The sequence below is a fragment of the Arachis ipaensis genome, chromosome B08, assembly GCF_000816755.2.
Source record: "Arachis ipaensis cultivar K30076 chromosome B08, Araip1.1, whole genome shotgun sequence".
Taxonomy (NCBI): Eukaryota; Viridiplantae; Streptophyta; class Magnoliopsida; order Fabales; family Fabaceae; genus Arachis; species Arachis ipaensis.
In genome coordinates, this window is record NC_029792.2 from 9,276,379 (window position 1) to 9,284,527 (window position 8,149).

Here is an 8,149-nt window from a genome sequence, read left to right on the forward strand (position 1 = left end):
AGATTATATATGGTTAGGATCACTTAATATTCAGATAACATTAATTTAGATATATGAATAATAAAGTCATAATATCATATCATATCATCATATATATATAAGACACAAAACAGTTTATATAAATTGTAATAATTTATCCGAATTAATATTCAGTTTTGTCTTTGAAAGTGTCATCGATCTCCATTTTCGTCTCCAAAAGTCAAAATTAATCAAAAACGTCTTCAAAAGATACATGAGTTGATCACGTTCGTCTTTCCGTCATTTCAGCAGCTGAGATGGCAAACATTTGCTTACGTGATCCCTTAACTGCCAAGGTGGCAAACACCAGGCTGTAGCATATTGTTGATGACAAGATAAGTCTTGTTTAAGACGTCAAATTAGTCCTTCGAATTGATAAACCATAATCCCTATTTAAATGATAAATACATCGCCGTGATGACTTTCGGTGGCAGTAGAGGTAAGTAGGAGTCGTAATCCTTGGCTGGCTGAGTGGATGGAGATAAGAAACCAGATGGATAACGGCTAGCTGTGACACAGCTAGCCAGCTTGGCGTGGATCTCCACGTACTTTGCTTAGTTAATTTGAAGCCCTAAAAAGAAAAGGATAACACTCCATTCATATAAACAATTTTCCCAGGAAAAGAAACGAGTATAAAATATCAACCTTCAAGCATACTAGGATTTTGAACAATCAATTTTCCCAATAACTAAGCACTTCCATAGTGCAGCAAAGCATTTGAAAATATAGAAATTTTGCACACCTTGTTCTTTGAAGGTGATGTGGGAATTTCTATATTCAAAAAGCAACTTTTGAAAAAAGTTCCTTTCTCAACATCCCTGATAGCTGCATTTATCAAAGGTAAACAGACTTCAGCTGCATCCTTGAAATCAGTTTCTTGACTTTCATCCTTCTTCCTACAACAGGATGATACCAATTCATAATGTCCAGCAAGAAGGCACAGTTAAAACTGGATATAAATAAACAACCATAAACTTTACCAGTTTAATGACATGGACAAAGCCGGTACACCAGATAATAATGCCTCTCTAGCTCCAGCAACAACACCTGAGTAGAATTTGGTGAATTTTCATGAGATGAGCATTGGTCTACACATAGGGGCTACAAACACCACTTTCAAATGAAACTCGAAATTTCGCAACTATAAGCGATATGATAGATATACAATTATTACATATCCATCTCTAACCATAAGTGAACAACTTACATGTGATGACCATAGCTGGATCCCCGGTTAATCCCACTAATAACCTGAAATGTAAATCATATATATCATCATCCACAATCCCCAGCATTGGATGTGAGAACAAATGCATAGATAAAATTTAATTGTATGATACAAATATTCACCAGCAGTGGCTTTGACCATGAAAACAGTGCCCAAGATAATGCTAGTGACACACAATCCACAGGAGTTCCTGAATTTAGAAAACAAGCAATTTCTGTTAAAAATGATGTTAACGATACAAAAATCAATACACAGAAAAATTTTCTGAATTTCCATCAAATTGGCACCAGATGAAGGGATATAATTGAAGTGTTACCTGAAATCTCAAATGTAGAGGCACCACTAACTTTAGCAGAACAAGCTTCCACAGTTTCTTTGAAAGTAACAAAGTGCCCAGAAATCGATTTGTCCCTAAAGCAACCATTTTATAAACTAAGAAAATTACAAAAGACATCACAATATTCTATAACAACACCCACATCAATTATTAAAAAAAAAAATCCGAACTTTGAAAAGAACCAGGCACCCCACAAATCGGTAACACGAAAAATCAAAGTGAAGGAGAAAAAGACCCACGATTGAGGAACACAGATATGGACATTGTAGAGGCCTTGACGAACTAGGGCTATCGAGGTGGTGCAGAGCTTGGGTCAAATGCTTAGGGCATACCTTGTGGGAGACGACACGTTTTGGAGCGAAAGACAGAGCGATGGTTGATATGAGACAGGAGTAAGGCATCGCAACGTTTGAATCTCTCTTCTGAAGACAAAACGGTGACGTTTCAATGCCATTAGCGCATTCAACCAAAACGACGTCGTTTTGGTTCTATACCACCTTGGCAGTTAACGGGCCACATAAGAGGACGTTTGCCATCTCAGCTACCGAGTTGACGGAAGGACGAACGTGATCAACTCAGGTATCTTTTGAGGACGTTTTTGATTAATTTTGACTTTCGGGGACGAAAATGGAGATCGAGGACACTTTCAGGGACGAAATTGACTATTAACTCTAATTTATCCATATAACTTTTAATTTATCTTTTAATCGAACTCGATATATATAATATTCTACTCGAATAAATAGTTAAATTGACTCAAAATTTTCACTCATATTTTCTTGAGTTTTAAATTACGAATTTCAATTACGTGCGTCCTTATCCAGAATAATTTGAGGGATTAACGTGATTGATGCTGATAAATTTAGATACTAATTTAATTTATTATAAATTTAAAGATTAATTTGACCAATAAATAAATTTAAAGGATCGGACTTAATGACCATGCATGCATGTACTCATAATATTCACGAAAAATTTATGCCACTTGATAAATCCTATCTAATTTGTGAAGACATTTTTAAAAACTGAATCGCGTCAGGTTAATTAAGAGGAAGTAGGTGAAAGGTACAAGAAGCCTTAAAGTTGATTTAAGGCGAAAAAAGAGATTAGAGCGATAGAGCAGAGGAAAGTGAAATTGGAAATCCATTGAAGGAGTGAAAGGAAAAGTGAGTTTTCTGTTTGTTATAGTGAGTTTTATACATTGTTAGTAAGGGGGTGAGATGAGTGATTACAAGTTGGTTAGGTGTTAAGCTAAAGTCTAACTGAATAGTGCTGAGCTGTCATAACGGACTCAGCTGTAAGGACTAAGTGTAGAAGGTTTATCATTGTCTTCACTAATATACCCCCTCAAATCAAGGGCCTTCTAAGGGTCTGCTTCAAACACTCTGAGTAAATTTCGAAACTTGAGAAATGATGCTGTTGAGAAGGGTTTGGTGAGTATGTCTGCCAGTTGGTCTTGTGCTGGGATGTGCTGAATGAAGAGCTCTTTTTTAGTGACAAAATCTCTTACAAAGGACTGATTAAGAGCGAAGTGCTTTGATTTATTGTGTAGGACTGGGTTGGCAGATAGAAAAACAACACTTTGGTTGTCACAGTATACTACAGGCTTAGTAGAGCATGGTATTCTGATCTCAGTGAGTAAGTTTTGTAACCAGACTATCTCAGTTACTGTATCTGCAATGCCTCTGAACTCTGCTTCTATACTGCTTCTTGAGACTGCAGATTGTTTCCTACTTGCCCATGATACCAGGTTGGGGCCTAGGTAGATTCCATACCCATTGGTGGACTTCCTGTCATCGATGTCACTCGCCCAATCCGAATCACAGAAACCATAAACTCTGAAGTTTGTGGACTTTCTGAACCTCAGACCATACTTGGTTGTACTTGAGAGATATCGGAGGATTCTTTTTACAGCCTTCCAGTTAGAGTCAAGAGGGTTGTGGAGAAATTGAGCAACTTTGTTAACCGAGAAGGAGATTTCTGGTCTTGTGATCGTAGCATATTACAAGCCTCCAACTATTGATCTGTATAGCGTAGGATTGTTGAAACTGCCATCACCAAAGGCTGAGAGCTTGAGAGAGGAGGTCATAGGAGTGGGCATAGGTTTAGCATCACTCATTTCTGCTCTTTTCAAGAGATCCTGAATATACTTAGTTTGCTTTAATGTTACTGTCCTGTTGCTGCTGTGATTAACTTCAATGCCAAGGAAGTAGTTTATTTCACCCAGGGCTTTGAGGGAGAAGGTGCTGTGGAGCTGGGTCATGATGGAGCTAATTTCTGATTCTGAGTTGCCAGTTACCAAGATATCATCCACATAAACTAGGATGTAAACTACCGAGGAGGGGGTGAATCTAGTGAAAAGAGAGACATCTGATTTGGTGCTTGCAAAGCCAAATTTGAGGAGAGTAGAGCTGAGTTTTGTGAACCAGGCCCTTGGGGCCTGTTTGAGGCCATAGAGAGAACGTTGTAACTTGCAGACCTGGTGCAAGTTTGGAGTGGTGAAGCCCTCTGGTTGTTGCATGTATACTTCTTCACTGAGATTGCTATTCAGGAATGCATTGTTGAAGTCAAATTAGTGTACTTTCCAGCCTTTGGCAAGTGCAACGCTCAGCATTATTACTCGAACGGTTGCCAGTCTGACCACAGGGCTGAAGATCTAGTCATAATCAACTCCTTGTTTTTGGTGAAACCCCTTTGCTACAAGCCTCGCCTTGTATTTTTGAATTGTGTCATCAGGGTTCTTTTTGACTCAGAACACCCATCTGCAGCCTATGGGTGTTGAGTGTGGAAGTGGGTCAACGAGTCTCCATGTGTTGTTTTTCATCAGTGCTGAGTATTCTTCTTCCATGGCTTCTCTCCAATGTAGGGTAGCAAGGGCCTGAGTGATGGATTTGGGAAGATTGCTGAGTGACTCTATATTTGGAGTTAATGCGGCAGTGAACACTCTTGGCTTAGTGATGCCACTTTTGCTCCTGGTGGTGTGTGTTTTGCACAGCACTGCTGGGTTGGGTGTTGGGTCTCAGCTGAGGAACTTGTGCTGTGATGGCAGCTGCAGGTTGTATATGAGGTCCAATTTTTACATGCAAAGGGACAGTTTCAAAGGAATCTGCACTTCCAACAAGGTTAGTTTCAAACTCAAAATCAATGACATGAATTTGTGCAGTTTGTAATGAATTAGATATGGCATTGGTATTGTGGGAGATGCATCATGAATGTGTATGCATGGTGATTTGAAAGTGTAGGTACAGGGTGGTATGCAGGGTGTTTTTAGTGTGATTGAGGAGTGTTGTGGTTTGAACAATGATGGGTAAGGAAAATCAAGTTCATTAAAGATGACATTTCTTGCCATGTAAACTCTTCTTGATGGGGACAGACATTTGTACACTTTGTGATCAGGGATGTAACCTATGAATATACACTTGGTGGACCTATGATCTAGTTTGTGTTTGTTGTATGATTTTAGCCAAGGGTAGCAGGCACAGCCAAAGGCTTTTAGGGATTAATAATCTGGTGTGGTGTTGAATAGGGTCTCTAGAGGGGACTTGAGGTTTAAGGTTGGGGTTGGTAACTTATTTATGAGGTAGGTTGCAGTGAGGACAGCTTCATCCCAGAAGGAGAGAGGTAGGGATGCCTGTGATAGTAGGGTGAGGGAGGTTTCGGTCAGGTGTCTATGTTTTCTTTTCACATAGCCATTCTGCTGATGTGTGTGAGGACAGGTAAGTCTGTGTTGTATACATTGATCTCTTAAGTATTGTTTGAAGGTGTTTGACATGTATTCTCCTCCATTGTCAGTTTGAAGGGCTTTGATTTTTTTTGTCCAGTTTTGTTTTTAATGAGGGCTTTATATTGGCAGAAGGCTGAGAAGGTTTGTGATTTGTTTTGGAGAAGAAAACTACAAGTATATCTGCTGAAGGCATCAATAAAACATGCATAGTATTTGAATCCAGACTTGCTTGGTTGAGGTGAGGGTCCCCAGAGATCACAGAAGACTAGCTCGAGGGGTTTTGTGTATTGGGAGTGGGATTGTGGAAAGGGGAGTTGGTGGATTTTGTTGATGGTGCATGGTTCACAAAAGGCAAGGGTGCTGTTAGAAAGAGAAAAGGAAATGTTGTGTTTGGTTAGGACAGTTTTGGTGATTCTTTGGGAGGGATGACCAAGTCTTATGTGCCATAGGTCAAAGGGGCTAAGGGTGTTAGTTAGGGTTTTTGTGTTTTGGTTATGGGAACTGGCTGTGGTGGGGGAGGATCATTAGTAACATCATTAAGGCTATCAGTAGCATTACTGGCAGTGGAATTTGTGAGGAATGCACAAGCAGCAGCAGTAGGTTTAGGTGTAGTTCTTTCAGTTACAGCCATAACAACAAATTTATTAGGAATATCACAAGGAGAATGGACAAAACTATCACAATTGGAATGAGCAGGGCTATGATAATTAGCAACAGTCATATCAGCAGCAAATTTATTTGAATTAAAGAAAGCAAAAGGTACAAGTTGTACAGGTGCATCAAGATGTACTACATCAGATTGTTCAGGTAATTGAATGAGATATAGCCGTAGATATCCCAGTGCCCACTCTTCGATCTCCCATCGTATCGGTTCCTGAATATCTACTCACTCCCGCCCCCTTGGACCCCGAAATTAGATAGGAGATAAAGGTTGGAATTTCACCTACCTCACAAGCAATCTTTGATCGAGTTTTCCATCTGGGCCCGGGGTCTTCTGGCTCGTCAAGTATCTTAGCCGGCGGCGCGGTTAGAAAAGAGTTGAATACCCCATCAAACAAAGTCTACGGTTCAGCTGGAAACTAGTCACCCTTCCAACTTGTCCTCGATAGAGCTTAAACTAGAAGAGAAGGTACGAAGTCACTCTGCGCATAGCTATGAGGTACCAGAACGGAGGTCGGAAAAAGGCGTTTTTCCCGCATCGGAACAAGACCCACTATACTAGATTTAGCCAATTCGGGTGCGGATGGGGATTCCCCAATAGATTCCTATTCTGAGTTCTGTAGGTTTCCCGGTAATAGGGATATCCGCGAAAACTCTTACCCGAGAGTTAGAGCAGCCAATCTAGCCAGGGTTAAAGAGAGACCCCTAATAGAGGGAGCTGTTAAGAGTTAATAGAGTCTCACGCATACTTTGTCTTCCGAGGTTCGATGTAATTGACCTAAGAAGCCCTTTGAACGAGCTCTAGTCGGATCCTCTGGGCACCCATGTCAACTTTACGAAAGAGTTTCCAAACCATCAGCCTTAAGCCTTAAGGGCAGGGCTCTTTGCATAGATGGCGACGGAGATTCTGGAGGTGTCGCTGGCGAGGAACTTGTCGTTCCAGGTAGGGTTGTGGCCGCCAACCTTGTCGACTCGGGTTCGGAGCTTGGTGGAGGGGTCGATCCATGTGAGGGCCCTCCTCCCCAGATACTGTCCTTGTGTGCTAACCACTCCCGATCACCAAATCAATCAAGCGGCTCGCGACGGTCTAGTTAAAGATCCGGGTTCCCTTTGACTTATGGCTTGGTCTAGCAACTGAGCCCTTTTCCAAGGTGGAATCTGAGTCTCACCTCGGCTGAAACTTTCCTCTGCAACTTTAGGTTATAAAGCCCCCGGATCTAGGCGAGGTGATGGCAGGGAACTCGAACTTGTTTGCGGAAGCATCTATGGACCAGGTCAACTCGTCTTTCCCGAAGCGGAACCCACGTATAAATTAGTGTATACATATGCACTTACAGTTACAGATACAGAAGGCTCAATCGGAGCACTAAGATCATGGGGTGAAGGCACACTGTCATTACACGATGGGTAAGGTGCGGCACTCTAAAGAAAGATTCACTAGTATTCTATAATATACTCTTCTTCTATCACAGAAATAGCTAAATCGGAAGTTAAGCCCTATAAGCACTTCACTGAAACTAAAAAGAACAACAAGAGCAATACCTCACAGGCTAAAGCAGGAACAAGGGGCGCAAGCGAAAGCAGTCTAAAGAAAGAAGTCTAAACTAAGAATTACGAACCATAAAGGAAGGATAAGAGCCGTAGCTACAAAGCAAAAGAAGTTGTCGGAGGCGATGCGACGATACTCACCTCAGCCTCTCTGGCGGCATTAGTTACCAGATTCATTCAGTGACAGCCTTAGGATAAGGAATTCAAGATCGGCGACATCTTCCTCCTCTTTGGCTTCTTTTTTTCTTTATTGATAACCAACGGGGCGAAGAGTTCTAGCGCGCAGTGTACTAGCTAGGCTCAGGCAGCAGTCAAGTTGTACATCGGAGGAATAAAGTAAAGGGATTCATTCACGGATGAGCCCTTGCCAGAGAGATTTGTGAGATCGATAGAGACAACGAGGCCAAGGGAAGAGAGCCATTCTTTCTAAGAGAACGGGAATACGGAATGGACCGACAGATAGAGACAAAAGAGCAACTACAGTAGCGACAGATTCCTCCTCTACCCTCTTCTGCTCCTTCGATGAACTCGGCTATTGCAGAAAGTTCACTTCAATAAATAAGACTGTGAAAGACTTCTCGATTCACTAGCACAGCGCTTCTTCCGCTTTTTTCTGACCTTGAGGAAACTGGCT